Source organism: Schistocerca gregaria, unplaced genomic scaffold (genome assembly GCF_023897955.1).
Source record: "Schistocerca gregaria isolate iqSchGreg1 unplaced genomic scaffold, iqSchGreg1.2 ptg000198l, whole genome shotgun sequence".
NCBI classification, from domain to species: Eukaryota; Metazoa; Arthropoda; class Insecta; order Orthoptera; family Acrididae; genus Schistocerca; species Schistocerca gregaria.
In genome coordinates this window covers 1,264,938-1,280,388 of record NW_026061736.1, presented here as the reverse complement: position 1 = coordinate 1,280,388, position 15,451 = coordinate 1,264,938, and positions in this window count along the sequence as shown.

The window sequence follows — 15,451 nt, the reverse complement described above, 5'->3', positions numbered from 1 at the left end:
TAAAAACCTGAGAAATCCGTCCGTTTTCGTCATTTGTTATCGAATCGACTTAAAGCCAGATCGTCACATTGGCCGCTCTTCTCTCTGAAACGGTTGTACTTATCGTCTGCAAAGCTATGTCGCGTGCTGCGGTATGCGGAGACACTAAAAGCATCATAGTAGAACACAGATGAAGCTTCTAATTGATGTAATAGCCAGTAAGAAGTAGTACAATTCAAGTTTTAGGTATCGATTATTGACTTTTTAGCTGCCCTTGGTTCCTTGGACATGAGCTAGGACCTTAAGATTCTGCATAAAAGGAGGACTAGCAGCCGAGTTGCACGGGAGAATGAAAAAAGTGTTCATATGTAGTAAAAACCTGAGAAATCCGTCCGTTATCGTCATTTGTTATCGAATCGACTTAAAGCAAGATCGTCACATTAGCCGCTCTTCTCTCTGAAACGGTTGTACTTATCGACTGCAAAGCTATGTCGCGTGCTGCGGTATGCGGAGACACTAAAAGCACCATAGTAGAACACAGATGAAGCTTCTAAGATGATGTAATAGTCAGTAAGAAGTAGTACAATTAAAGTTTTAAGTATCGATTATTGACTTTTTAGCTGACTTTGGTGCCTTGGATATGAGTTAGGACCTTAAGATTCTGCATGAAAGGAGGTCTAGCAGCCGAGTTGTACGACAAAATGTGAAAAGTGTTCATATGTAGTAAAAACCTGAGAAATCCGTCCGTTTTCGTCATTTGTTATCGAATCGACTTAAAGCGAGATCGTCACATTAGCCGCAATTCTCTCTGAAACGGTTGTACTTATCGACTGCAAAGCTATGTCGCGTGCTGCGGTATGCGGAGACACTAAAAGCACCATAGTAGAACACAGATGAAGCTTCTTAGTTGATGTAATAGCCAGTAAGAAGTAGTACAATTCAAGTTTTAGGTATCGATTATTGACTTTTTAGGTGGGTTTGGTGCCTTGGACACGAGCTAGGACCTTAAGATTCTGCATGAAAGGAGGACTAGCAGCCGAGTTGCAGGGGAGAATGTAAAAAGTGTTCATATGTAGTAAAAACCTGAGAAATCCGTTCGTTATCGTCATTTGTTATCGAATCGCCTTAAAGCCAGATCGTCACATTAGCCGCTCTTCTCTCTGAAACAGTTGTACTTATCGACTGCAAAGCTATGTCGCGTGCTGCGATATGCGGAGACACTAAAAGCACCATAGTAGAACACAGATGAAGCTTCTAAGATGATGTAATAGTCAGTAAGATGTAGTACAATTCAAGTTTTAGGTATCGATAATTGACTTTTTAGCTGTCTTTGGTGCCTTGGACATGAGTTAGGACCTTAAGATTCTGCATGAAAGGAGGTCTAGCAGCCGAGTTGTACGGGAGAATGTGAAAAGTGTTCATATGTAGTAAAAACCTGAGAAATCTGTCCGTTTTCGTCATTTGTTATCGAATCGACTTAAAGCCAGATCGTCACATTGGCCGCTCTTCTCTCTGAAACGATTGTACTTATCATCTGCAAAGCTATGTCGCGTGCTGCGGTATGTGGAGACACTAAAAGCACCATTGTAGAACACAGATGAAGCTTCTAAGTTGATGTAATAGCCAGTAAGAAGTAGTACAATTAAAGTTTTAAGTATCGATTATTGACTTTTTAGCTGACTTTGGTGCCTTGGATATGAGTTAGGACATTAAGATTCTGCATGGAAGGAGGTCTAGCAGCCGAGTTGTACGGGAGAATTTGAAAAGTGTTCATATGTAGTAAAAACCTGAGAAATACGTCCGTTTTCGTCATTTGTTATCGAATCGACTTAAAGCCAGATCGTCACATTGGCCGCTCTTCTCTCTGAAACGATTGTACTTATCTTCTGCAAAGCTATGTCGCGTGCTGCGGTATGTGGAGACACTAAAAGCACCATAGCAGAACACAGATGAAGCTTCTAAGTTGACGTAATAGCCAGTAAGAAGTAGTACCATTCAAGTTTTAGGTATCGTTTATTCACTTTTTAGCTGGCTTTGGTGCCTTGGACATGAGCTAGGACTTTAAGATTGTGCATGAAAGGAGGACTAGCAGCCGAGTTGCACGGGAGAATGTGAAAAGTGTTCATATGTAGTAAAAACCTGAGAAATCCGTCCGTTTTCGTCATTTGTTATCGAATCGACTTAAAGCCAGATCGTCACATTGGCCGCTCTTCTCTCTGAAACGGTTGTACTTATCGTCTGCAAAGCTATGTCGCGTGCTGCGGTATGCGGAGACACTAAAAGCATCATAGTAGAACACAGATGAAGCTTCTAATTGATGTTATAGCCAGTAAGAAGTAGTACAATTCAAGTTTTAGGTATCGATTATTGAATTTTAGCTGCCCTTGGTTCCTTGGACATGAGCTAGGACCTTAAGATTCTGCATGAAAGGAGGACTAGCAGCCGAGTTGCACGGGAGAATGTAAAAAGTGTTCATATGTAGTAAAAACCTGAGAAATCCGTCCGTTATCGTCATTTGTTATCGAATCGACTTAAAGCAAGATCGTCACATTAGCCGCTCTTCTCTCTGAAACGGTTGTACTTATCGACTGCAAAGCTATGTCGCGTGCTGCGGTATGCGGAGACACTAAAAGCACCATAGTAGAACACAGATGAAGCTTCTAAGATGATGTAATAGTCAGTAAGAAGTAGTACAATTAAAGTTTTAAGTATCGATTATTGACTTTTTAGCTGACTTTGGTGCCTTGGATATGAGTTAGGACCTTAAGATTCTGCATGAAAGGAGGTCTAGCAGCCGAGTTGTACGACAAAATGTGAAAAGTGTTCATATGTAGTAAAAACCTGAGAAATCCGTCCGTTTTCGTCATTTGTTATCGAATCGACTTAAAGCCAGATCGTCACATTAGCCGCAATTCTCTCTGAAACGGTTGTACTTATCGACTGCAAAGCTATGTCGCGTGCTGCGGTATGCGGAGACACTAAAAGCACCATAGTAGAACACAGATGAAGCTTCTTAGTTGATGTAATAGCCAGTAAGAAGTAGTACAATTCAAGTTTTAGGTATCGATTATTGACTTTTTAGGTGGGTTTGGTGCCTTGGACACGAGCTAGGACCTTAAGATTCTGCATGAAAGGAGGACTAGCAGCCGAGTTGCAGGGGAGAATGTAAAAAGTGTTCATATGTAGTAAAAACCTGAGAAATCCGTTCGTTATCGTCATTTGTTATCGAATCGCCTTAAAGCCAGATCGTCACATTAGCCGCTCTTCTCTCTGAAACAGTTGTACTTATCGACTGCAAAGCTATGTCGCGTGCTGCGATATGCGGAGACACTAAAAGCACCATAGTAGAACACAGATGAAGCTTCTAAGATGATGTAATAGTCAGTAAGATGTAGTACAATTCAAGTTTTAGGTATCGATAATTGACTTTTTAGCTGTCTTTGGTGCCTTGGACATGAGTTAGGACCTTAAGATTCTGCATGAAAGGAGGTCTAGCAGCCGAGTTGTACGGGAGAATGTGAAAAGTGTTCATATGTAGTAAAAACCTGAGAAATCTGTCCGTTTTCGTCATTTGTTATCGAATCGACTTAAAGCCAGATCGTCACATTGGCCGCTCTTCTCTCTGAAACGATTGTACTTATCATCTGCAAAGCTATGTCGCGTGCTGCGGTATGTGGAGACACTAAAAGCACCATTGTAGAACACAGATGAAGCTTCTAAGTTGATGTAATAGCCAGTAAGAAGTAGTACCATTCAAGTTTTAGGTATCGTTTATTCACTTTTTAGCTGGCTTTGGTGCCTTGGACATGAGCTAGGACTTTAAGATTGTGCATGAAAGGAGGACTAGCAGCCGAGTTGCACGGGAGAATGTGAAAAGTGTTCATATGTAGTAAAAACCTGAGAAATCCGTCCGTTTTCGTCATTTGTTATCGAATCGACTTAAAGCCTGATCGTCACATTGGCCGCTCTTCTCTCTGAAACGGTTTATACTTATCGTCTGCAAAGCTATGTCGCGTGCTGCGGTATGCGGAGACACTAAAAGCATCATAGTAGAACACAGATGAAGCTTCTAATTGATGTAATAGCCAGTAAGAAGTAGTACAATTCAAGTTTTAGGTATCGATTATTGACTTTTTAGCTGCCCTTGGTTCCTTGGACTTGAGCTAGGACCTTAAGATTCTGCATGAAAGGAGGACTAGCAGCCGAGTTGCACGGGAGAATGTAAAAAGTGTTCATATGTAGTAAAAACCTGAGAAATCCGTCCGTTATCGTCATTTGTTATCGAATCGACTTAAAGCAAGATCGTCACATTAGCCGCAATTCTCTCTGAAACGGTTGTACTTATCGACTGCAAAGCTATGTCGCGTGCTGCGGTATGCGGAGACACTAAAAGCACCATAGTAGAACACAGATGAAGCTTCTAAGATGATGTAATAGTCAGTAAGAAGTAGTACCATTCAAGTTTTGGGTATCGATTATTGACTTTTTAGCTGGCTTTGGTGCCTTGGACATGAGCTAGGACCTTAAGATTCTGCATGAAAGGAGGACTAGCAGCCGAGATGAACGGGAGAATGTGAAAAGTGTTCATATGTAGTAAAAACCAGAGAAATCCTTCCGTGTTCGACATTTGTTATCGAATCGACTTAAAGCCAGATCGTCACATTGGCCGCTCTTCTCTCTGAAACGGTTGTACTTATCGTCTGCAAAGCTATGTCGAGTGCTGCGGTTTGCGGAGACACTAAAAGCACCATAGTAAAACTCAGATGAAGCTTCCAAGTTGATGTAATAGCCAGTAAGAAGTAGTACAATTCAAGTTTTAAGTATCGATTGTTGACTTCTTACACTTCTTTGGTGCCTTGGGCATGAGCCAGGAACTTAAGATTTTGCATAATAGGAGGTCTAGCAGCCGCGTTGCACGTGAGAATGTGAAAAGTGTTCATATGTAGTAAAAACCTGAGAAATCGGTCCGTTTTCGTCATTTGTTGTCGAATCGACTTAAAGCCAGATCGTCACATTAGCCGCAATTCTCTCTGAAACGGTTGTACTTATCGACTGCAAAGCTATGTCGCGTGCTGCAGTATGCGGAGACACTAAAAGCACCATAGTAGAACACAGATGAAGCTTCTAAGATGATGTAATAGTCAGTAAGAAGTAGTACAATTAAAGTTTTAAGTATCGATTATTGACATTTTAGCTGACTTTGGTGCCTTGGATATGAGTTAGGACCTTAAGATTCTGCATGAAAGGAGGTCTAGCAGCCGAGTTGTACGGGAGAATTTGAAAAGTGTTCATATGTAGTAAAAACCTGAGAAATCCGTCCGTTTTCGTCATTTGTTATCGAATCGACTTAAAGCCAGATCGTCACATTAGCCGCAATTCTCTCTGAAACGGTTGTACTTATCGACTGCAAAGCTATGTCGCGTGCTGCGGTATGCGGAGACACTAAAAGAACCATAGTAGAACACAGATGAAGCTTCTAAGTGTATGTAATAGCCAGTAAGAAGTAGTACCATTCAAGTTTTAGGTATCGATTTTTGACTTTTTAGCTGGCTTTGGTGCCTTGCACATGAGCTAGGACCTTAAGATTCTGCATGAAAGGAGGACTAGAAGCCGAGTTGCACGGGAGAATGTGAAAAGTGTTCATATGTAGTAAAATCCAGAGAAATCCGTCCGTGTTCGACATTTGTTATCGAATCGACTTAAAGCCAGATCGTCACATTGGCCGCTCTTCTCTCTGAAACGGTTGTACTTATCGTCTGCAAAGCTATGTCGAGTGCTGCGGCATGCGGAGACACTAAAAGCACCATAGTAGAACACAGATGAAGCTTCTAAGTTGATGTAATAGCCAGTAAGAAGTAGTACAATTCAAGTTTTAAGTATCGATTGTTGACTTTTTACCCTTCTTTGGTGCCTTGGGCATGAGCTAGGAACTTAAGATTTTGCATGAAAGGAGGTCTAGCAGCCGCGTTGCACGTGAGGATGTGAAAAGTGTTCATATGTAGTAAAAACCTGAGAAATCCGTCCGTTTTCGTCATTTGTTGTCGAATCGACTTAAAGCCAGATCGTCACATTGGCCGCTCTTCTCTTTGAAACGGTGGTACTTATCGTCTGCAAAGCTACGTGTCGTGCTGCGGTATGCGGAGACACTAAAAGCACCATAGTAGAACACAGATGAAGCTTCTAAGTTGATGTAATAGCCAGTAAGAAGTAGTACAATTCAAGTTGTAGGTATCGATTATTGACTTTCTAGCTGGCTTTGGTGCCTTGGACATGAGCTAGGACCTTAAGATTCTGCATGAAAGCAGGACTAGCAGCCGAGTTGAACGGGAGAATGTGAAAAGTGTTCCTATGTAGTAAAAACCTCAGAAATCCGTTCGTTATCGTCATTTGTTATCGAATCGACTTAAAGCCAGATCGTCACATTAGCCGCTCTTGTCCCTGAAACGGTTGTACTTATCGACTGCAAAGCTATGTCGCGTGCTGCGGTATGCGGAGACACTAAAAGCACCATAGTAGACCGCAGATGAAGCTTCTAAGATGATGTAATAGTCATTAAGAAGTAGTACAATTCCAGTTTTAGGTATCGATTATTGACTTTTTGGATGGCTTTGGTGCCTTGGACATGAGTTAGGACCTTAAGATTCTGCATGGAATGAGGTCTAGAAGCCGAGTTGTACGGGAGAATGTGAAAAGTGTTCATATGTAGTAAAAACCTGAGAAATCCGTCCGTTTTCGTCATTTGTTATCGAACGACTTAAAGCCAGATCGTCACATTGGCCGCTCTTCTCTCTGAAACATTTGTACTTATCTTCTGCAAAGCTATGTCTCGTGCTGCGGTATGTGGAGACACTAAAAGCACCATAGTGGACACAGATGAAGCTTCTAAGTTGATGTAATAGCCAGTAAGAAGTAGTACCATTCAAGTTTTAGGTATCGATTATTCACTTTTTAGCTGGCTTTGGAGCCATGGACATGAGCTAGGACCTTAAGATTCTGCATGAAAGGAGGACTAGCAGCCGAGTTGCATGGGAGAATGTGAAAAGTGTTCATGTGTAGTAAAAACCTGAGATATCCGTCCGTTTTGGTCATTTCTTATCGAATCGACTTAAAGCCAAATCGTCACATTGGCCGCTCTTCTCTCTGAAACGGTTGTACTTATCGTCTGCAAAGCTATGTCGCGTGCTGCGGTATGCGGAGACACTAAAAGCATCATAGTAGAACACAGATGAAGCTTCTAAGTTGATGTAATAGCCAGTAAGAAGTAGTACAATTCAAGTTTTAGGTATCGATTATTGACTTTTTAGCTGCCCTTGGTTCCTTGGACATGAGCTAGGACCTTAAGATTCTGCATGAAAGGAGGACTAGCAGCCGAGTTGCACGGGAGAATGTAAAAAGTGTTCATATGTAGTAAAAACCTGAGAAATCCGTCCGTTTTCGTCATTTGTTATCGAATCGACTTAAAGCCAGATCGTCACATTAGCCGCAATTCTCTCTGAAACGGTTGTACTTATCGACTGCAAAGCTATGTCGCGTGCTGCGGTATGCGGAGACACTAAAAGCACCATAGTAGAACACAGATGAAGCTTCTAAGTTGATGTAAAAGCCAGTAAGAAGTAGTACCATTCAAGTTTTAGGTATCGATTATTGACTTTTTAGCTGGCTTTGGTGCCTTGGACATGAGCTAGGACCTTAAGATTCTGCATGAAAGGAGGACTAGCAGCCGAGTTGCACGGGAGAATGTGAAAAGTGTTCATATGTAGTAAAAACCAGAGAAATCCGTCCGTGTTCAACATTTGTTATCGAATCGACTTAAAGCCAGATCGTCACATTGGCCGCTCTTCTCTCTGAAACGGTTGTACTTATCGTCTGCAAATCTATGTCGAGTGCTGCGGCATGCGGAGACACTAAAAGCACCGTAGTAGAACACAGATGAAGCTTCTAAGTTGATGTAATAGCCAGTAAGAAGTAGTACAATTCAAGTTTAAAGTATCGATTGTTGCTTCCTACCCTTCTTTGGTGCCTTGGGCATGAGCTGGGAACTTAAGATTTTGCATGATAGGAGGTCTAGCAGCCGCGTTGCACGGGAGAATGTGAAAAGTGTTCATATGTAGTAAAAACCTGAGAAATCCGTCCGTTTTCGTCATTTGTTGTCGAATCGACTTAAAGCCAGATCGTCACATTGGCCGCTCTTCTCTTTGAAACGGTGGTACTTATCGTCTGCAAAGCTACGTGTCGTGCTGCGGTATGCGGAGACACTAAAAGCACCATAGTAGAACACAGATGAAGCTTCTAAGATGATGTAATAGCCAGTAAGAGGTAGTACAATTAAAGTTTTTGGTATCGATTATTGACTTTTCAGCTGGCTTTGATGCCTTGGACATGAGCTAGGACCTTAAGATTCTGCATGAAAGGAGGACTAGCAGCCGAGTTGCACTGGAGAATGTGGAAAATGTTCATATGTAGTAAAAACCTGAGAAATCGTTCCGTTTTCGTCATTTGTTATCGAATCGACTTAAAGCCAGATCGTCACATTGGCCGCTCTTCTCTCTGAAACGGTTCTACTTATCGTCTGCAAAGCTATGTCGCGTGCTGTTGTATGCAGAGACACTAAATGCACCATAGTAGAACACAGATGATGCTTCTAAGTTGAAGTAATAGTCAGTAAGAAGTAGTACAATTCAAGTTTTAGGTACTGATTATTGACTTTTTAGCTGGCTTTGGTGTCTTGGACATGAGATAGGACCTTAAGATTCAGCATGAAAGGATTACTAGCAGCCGAGTTGCACTGGAGAATGTGGAAAATGTTCATATGTAGTAAAAACCTGAGAAATCGTTCCGTTTTCGTCATTTGTTAACGAATCGACTTAAAGCCAGATCGTCACATTGGCCGCTCTTCTCTCTGAAACGGTTCTACTTATCGTCTGCAAAGCTATGTCGCGTGCTGCGGTATGTTGAGACACTGAAAGCACCATAGTAGAACACAGATGAAGGCTCTAATTTGATGTAATAGCCAGTAAGAAGTAGTACAATTCAAATTTTACATATCGATTGTTGACCTTTTACCCTTCTTTGGTGCCTTGGGCATGAGCTAGGAACTTAAGATTTTGCATGATAGGAGGTCTAGCAGCCGCGTTGCACGTGAGAATGTGAAAAGTGTTCATATGTAATAAAAACCTGAGAAATCCGTCCCTTTTCGCCATTTGTTATCGAATCGATTTAAAGCCAGATCGTCACATTGGCCGCTCTTCTCTCTGAAACGGTTGTACTTATCGTCTGCAAAGCTATGTCGCGTGCTGCGGTATGCGGAGACACTAAAAGCACCATAGTAGAACACAGATGAAGCTTCTAAGTTGATGTAATATCCAGTAAGAAGTAGTACAATTCAAGTTGTAGGTATCGATTATTGACTTTCTAGCTGGCTTTGGTGCCTTGGACATGAGCTAGGACCTTAAGATTCTGCATGAAAGGAGGACTAGCAGCCGAGTTGAACGGGAGAATGTGAAAAGTGTTCCTATGTAGTAAAAACCTGAGAAATCCGTTCGTTATCGTCATTTGTTATCGAATCGACTTAAAGCCAGATCGTCACATTAGCCGCTCTTCTCCCTGAAACGATTGTACTTATCGACTGCAAAGCTATGTCGCGTGCTGCGGTATGCGGAGACACTAAAAGCACCATAGTAGAACACAGATGAAACTTCTAAGTTGAAGTAATATATAGTAAGATGTAGTACAAATCACGTCTTAGGTATCGATTATTGACTTTTTACCATTCTTTGGTGCCTTGGACATGAGCTAGGACCTTAAAATTCTGCATGAACGGAGGACTAGCAGCCGAGTTGAACGGGAGAATGTGAAAAGTGTTCATATGTAGTAAAAACCTTAGAAATCCGTTCCTTATCGTCATTGTTATCGAATCGACTTAAAGCCAGATCGTCACATTAGCCGCTCTTCACTCTGAAACGGTTGTACTCATCGACTTCAAAGCTATGTCGCGTGCTCCGAGATGCGGAGACACTAAAAGCACCATAGTAGAACACAGATGAAGCTTCTAAGATGATGTAATAGCCAGTAAGAAGTAGTACAATTAAAGTTTTTGGTATCGATTATTGACTTTTCAGTTGGCTTTGCTGCCTTGGACATGAGCTAGGACCTTAAGATTCTGCATGAAAGGAGGATTAGCAGCCGAGTTGCATGGGAGAATGTGAAATGTGTTCATATGTAGTAAAAACCTTAGAAATCCGTCCGTTTTCGTCATTTGTTATCGAATCGACTTAAAGCCAGATCGTCACATTGGCTGCTCTTCTCTCTGAAACGGCTGTACTTATCGTCTGCAAATCTATGTCGCGTGCTGCGGTATGCGGAGACACTAAAAGCACCATAGTAGAACGCAGATGAAGCTTCTAAGATGATGTAATAGTCATTAAGAAGTAGTACAATTCCAGTTTTAGGTATCGATTATTGACTTTTTAGCTGACTTTGGTGCCTTGGACATGAGTTAGGACCTTAAGATTCTGCATGAAAGGAGGACTAGCAGCCGAGTTGTAAGGGAGAATGTGAAAAGTGTTCATATGTAGTAAAAACCTGAGAAATCCGTCGGTTTTCGTCATTTGTTATCGAATCGACTTAAATCCAGATCGTCACATTGGCCGCTCTTCGTTCTGAAACGGTTGTACTTATCTTGTGCAAAGCTATGTCACGCGCTGCGGTATGCAGAGACACTAAATGCACCATAGTAGAACACAGATGAAGCTTCTAAGTTGATGTAATAGTCAGTAAGAAGTAGTACAATTCAAGTTTTAGGTACTGATTATTGACTTTTTAGCTGGCTTTGGTGTCTTGGACATGAGATAGGACCTTAAGATTCTGCATGAAAGGATTACTAGCAGCCGAGTTGCACTGGAGAATGTGGAAAATATTCATATGTAGTAAAAACCTGAGAAATCGTTCCGTTTTCGTCATTTGTTATCGAATCGACTTAAAGCCAGATCGTCACATTGGCCGCTCTTCTCTCTGAAACGGTTGTACTTATCGTCTGCAAAGCTATGTCGCGTGCTGCGGTATGTGGAGACACTGAAAGCACCATAGTAGAACACAGATGAAGGCTCTAATTTGATGTAATAGCCTGTAAGAAGTAGTACAATTCAAGTTTTAGGTATCGATTATTGACTTTTTAGCTGGCTTTGGTGCCTTGGACATGAGCTAGGACCTTAAGATTCTGCATTAAAGGAGAACTAGCAGCCGAGTTGCACGTTAGAATGTGAAAAGTGTTCATATGTGGTAAAAACCAGAGAAATCCGTCCGTGTTCAACATTTGTTATCGAATCTACTTAAAGCCAGATCGTCACATTGGCCGCTCTACTCTCTAAAGCGGTTGTACTTATCGTCTGCAAAGCTATGTCGCGTGCTGCGGTATGCGGAGACACTAAAATCACCATTGTAGAACAGATGAAGCTTCTAAGATGATGTAATAGCCAGTAAGATGTAGTACAATTCAAGTCTTAGGTATCGATTATTGACTTTTTACCATTCTTTGGTGGCTTGGACATGAGCTAGGACCTTAAAATTCTGCATGAACAGAGGACTAGCAGCCGAGTTGCACGGGAGAGTGTGAAAAGTGTTCATATGCAGTAAAAACCTTAGAAATCCGTTCGTTATCGTCATTGTTATCGAATCGACTTAAAGCCAGATCGTCACATTAGCCGCTCTTCTCTCTGAAACGGTTTACTTATCGACTGCAAAGCTATGTCGCGTGCTGCGGTATGCGGAGACACTAAAAGCACCATAGTAGAACACAGATGAAGCTTCTAAGCTGATGTAATAGCCAGTAAGAAGTAGTACAATTCATGTTATAGGTATCGATTATTGACTTCTTAGCTGGCTTTGGTGCCTTAAGATTCTGCATGAAAGGAGGACTAGCAGCCGAGTTGCACGGGACAATGTGAAAAGTGTTCATATGTAGTAAAAACCTGAGAAATCCGTCCGTTATCGTCATTTGCTATCGAATCGACTGAAAGCCAGATCGTCACATTGGCCGCTCTTCTCTCTGAAACGGTTGTACTTATTGTCTGCAAAGCTATGTCGCGTGCTGCGGTATGCCGGAGACACTAAAATCACCATAGTAGAACACAGATGAAGTTTCTAAGTTGAAGTAATATCCAGTAAGATGTAGTACAATTCAAGTCTTAGGTATCGATTTTTGACTTTTTACCATTCTTTGGTGCCTTGGACATGAGCTAGGGCCTCAAAATTCTGCATGAACGGAGGACTAGCAGCCGAGTTGCACGGGAGAATGTGAAAAGTGTTCATATGTAGTAAAAACCTGATAATCCGTCCGTTTTCGTCATTTGTTATCGAATCGACGTAAAGCCAGATCGTCACATTGGCCGCTCTTCTCTCTGAAACGGTTGTACTTATCGTCTGCGAAGCTATGCCACGTGCTGCGGTATGTGGAGACACTAAAAGCGCCATAGTAGAACACAGATGAAGCTTCTAAGTTGATGTAATAGCCAGTAAGAAGTAGTGCAATTCAAGTTTTAGGTATCGATTATTGACTTTTTAGCTGGCTTTGGTGCCTTGGACAAGAGCTAGGACCTTAAGATTCTGCATGAAAGGTGGATTAACAGCCGAGTTGCACGGGAGAATGTGAAGTGTGTTCATATGTAGTAAAAACCTGAGAAATCCGTTCGTTTTGGTCATTTGTTATCGAATCGACTTAAAGCCAGATCGTCACATTGGCGGCTCTTCTCTCTGAAACGGTTCTACTTATCGTCTGCAAAGCTATGTCGGGTGCTGCGGTATGCGGAGACACTAAAAGCACAATAGCAGAACACAGATGAAGCTTCTAAGTTGATGTAATAGCAAATAAGAAGTAGTACAATTAAAGTTTTAGGTATCGATTATTGACTTTTTAGCTGGCTTTGGTGCCTTGGACATGAGCTAGGACCTTAAGATTCTGCATTAAAGGAGGACTAGCTGCCGAGTTGCACGGGAGAATGTGAAAAGTGTTCATATGTAGTAAAAACCTGATAATCCGTCCGTTTTCGTCATTTGTTATCGAATCGACGTAAAGCCAGATCGTCACATTGGCCGCTCTTCTCTCTGAAACGGTTGTACTTATCGTCTGCGAAGCTATGCCACGTGCTGCGGTATGTGGAGACACTAAAAGCGCCATAGTAGAACACAGATGAAGCTTCTAAGTTGATGTAATAGCCAGTAAGAAGTAGTGCAATTCAAGTTTTAGGTATCGATTATTGACTTTTTAGCTGGCTTTGGTGCCTTGGACAAGAGCTAGGACCTTAAGATTCTGCATGAAAGGTGGATTAACAGCCGAGTTGCACGGGAGAATGTGAAGTGTGTTCATATGTAGTAAAAACCTGAGAAATCCGTTCGTTTTGGTCATTTGTTATCGAATCGACTTAAAGCCAGATCGTCACATTGGCGGCTCTTCTCTCTGAAACGGTTCTACTTATCGTCTGCAAAGCTATGTCGGGTGCTGCGGTATGCGGAGACACTAAAAGCACAATAGCAGAACACAGATGAAGCTTCTAAGTTGATGTAATAGCAAATAAGAAGTAGTACAATTAAAGTTTTAGGTATCGATTATTGACTTTTTAGCTGGCTTTGGTGCCTTGGACATGAGCTAGGACCTTAAGATTCTGCATTAAAGGAGGACTAGCTGCCGAGTTGCACGGGAGAATGTGAAAAGTGTTCATATGTAGTAAAAACCTGAGAAATCCGTCCGTTTTCGTCATTTGTTATCGAATCGACGTAAAGCCAGATCGTCACATTGGCCGCTCTTTTCTCTGAAACGGTTGTACTTATCGTCTGCAAAGCTATGTCACGTGCTGCGGTATGTGGAGACAGTAAAAGCGCCATAGTAGAACACAGATGAAGCTTCTAAGTTGATGTAATAGCCTGTATAAGTAGTACAATTCAAGTTTTAGGTATCGATTATTGACTTTTTTAGCTGGCTTTGGTGCCTTGGACATGAGCTAGGACCTTAAGATTCTGCATGAAAGGAGGATTAGCAGCCGAGTTGCATGGGAGAATGTGAAATGTGTTCATATGTAGTAAAAACCTGAGAAATCCGTCCGTTTTCGTCATTTGTTATCGAATCGACTTAAAGCCAGATTGTCACATTGGCCGCTCTTCTCTCTGAAACGGCTGTACTTATCGTCTGCAAATCTATGTCGCGTGCTGCGGTATGCGGAGACACTAAAAGCACCATAGTAGGACACAGATGAAGCTTCTAAGTTGATGTAATAGCCAGTAAGAAGTAGTACAATTCAAGTTTTAGGTATCGATTATTTACTTTTTAGCTGGCTTTGGTGCCTTGGACATGAGCTAGGGCCTTAAGATTTTGCATGAAAGGAGGAATAGCAGCCGAGTTTCGAGGGAGAAAGTGAAAAGTGTTCATATGTAGTAAAAACCTGAGAAATCCGTCCGTTTTCGTCATTTGTTATCGAATCGACGTAAAGCCAGATCGTCACATTGGCCACTCTTCTCACTGAAACGGTTGTACTTATCGTCTGCAAAGCTATGTCGCGTGCTGCGGTATGTGGAGACACTAAAGGCACCATAGAAGAACACAGATGAAGGTTCTAAGTTGATGTAATAGCCAGTAAGAAGTATTACAATTCAAGTTTTAGGTATCGATTATTGACTTTTTAGCTGGCTTCGGTGCCTTGGACATGAGCTAGGACCTTAAGATACTGCATGAAAGGAGGACTAGCAGCCGAGTTGCACTGGGGAATGTGAAAAGTGTTCATATGTAATAAAAACCTGAGAAATCCGTCCGTTTTCGTCATTTGTTATCGAATCTACTTAAAGGCAGATAGTCACATTGGCCGCTCTTCTCTCTGAAACGGTTGTACTTATCGTCTGCAAAGCTATGTCACGTGCTGCGGTTAGTGGAGACACTAAAAGCGCCATAATAGAACACAGATGAAGCTTCTAAGTTGATGTAATAGCCAGTAAGAAGTAGTACAATTCAAAATTTAGGTATCGATTATTGACTTTTTAGCTGGCTTTGGTGCCCTGGACATGAGCTAGGACCTTAAGATTCTGCATGAAAGAAGGACTAGCAGCCGAGTTGCACGGGAGAATGTGAAAAGTGTTCATACGTAGTAAAAACCTTAGAAATCCGTCCGTTTTCGTCATTTGTTATCGAATCGACTTAAAGCCAGATCGTCACATTGGCCGCTCTTCTCTCTGAAACGGTTGTGCTTATCGTCTGCAAAGCTATGTCGCGTGCTGCGGTATGCGAAACACTAAAATCGCCATGGTAGAACACAGATGAAGCTTCTAAGTTGATGTAATAGCCAGTAAGAAGTAGTACAATTCAAGTTTTAGGTATCGATTATTTACTTTTTAGCTGGCTTTGGTGCCTTGGACATGAGCTAGGGCCTTAAGATTTTGCATGAAAGGAGGAATAGCAGCCGAGTTTCGAGGGAGAAAGTGAAAAGTGTTCATA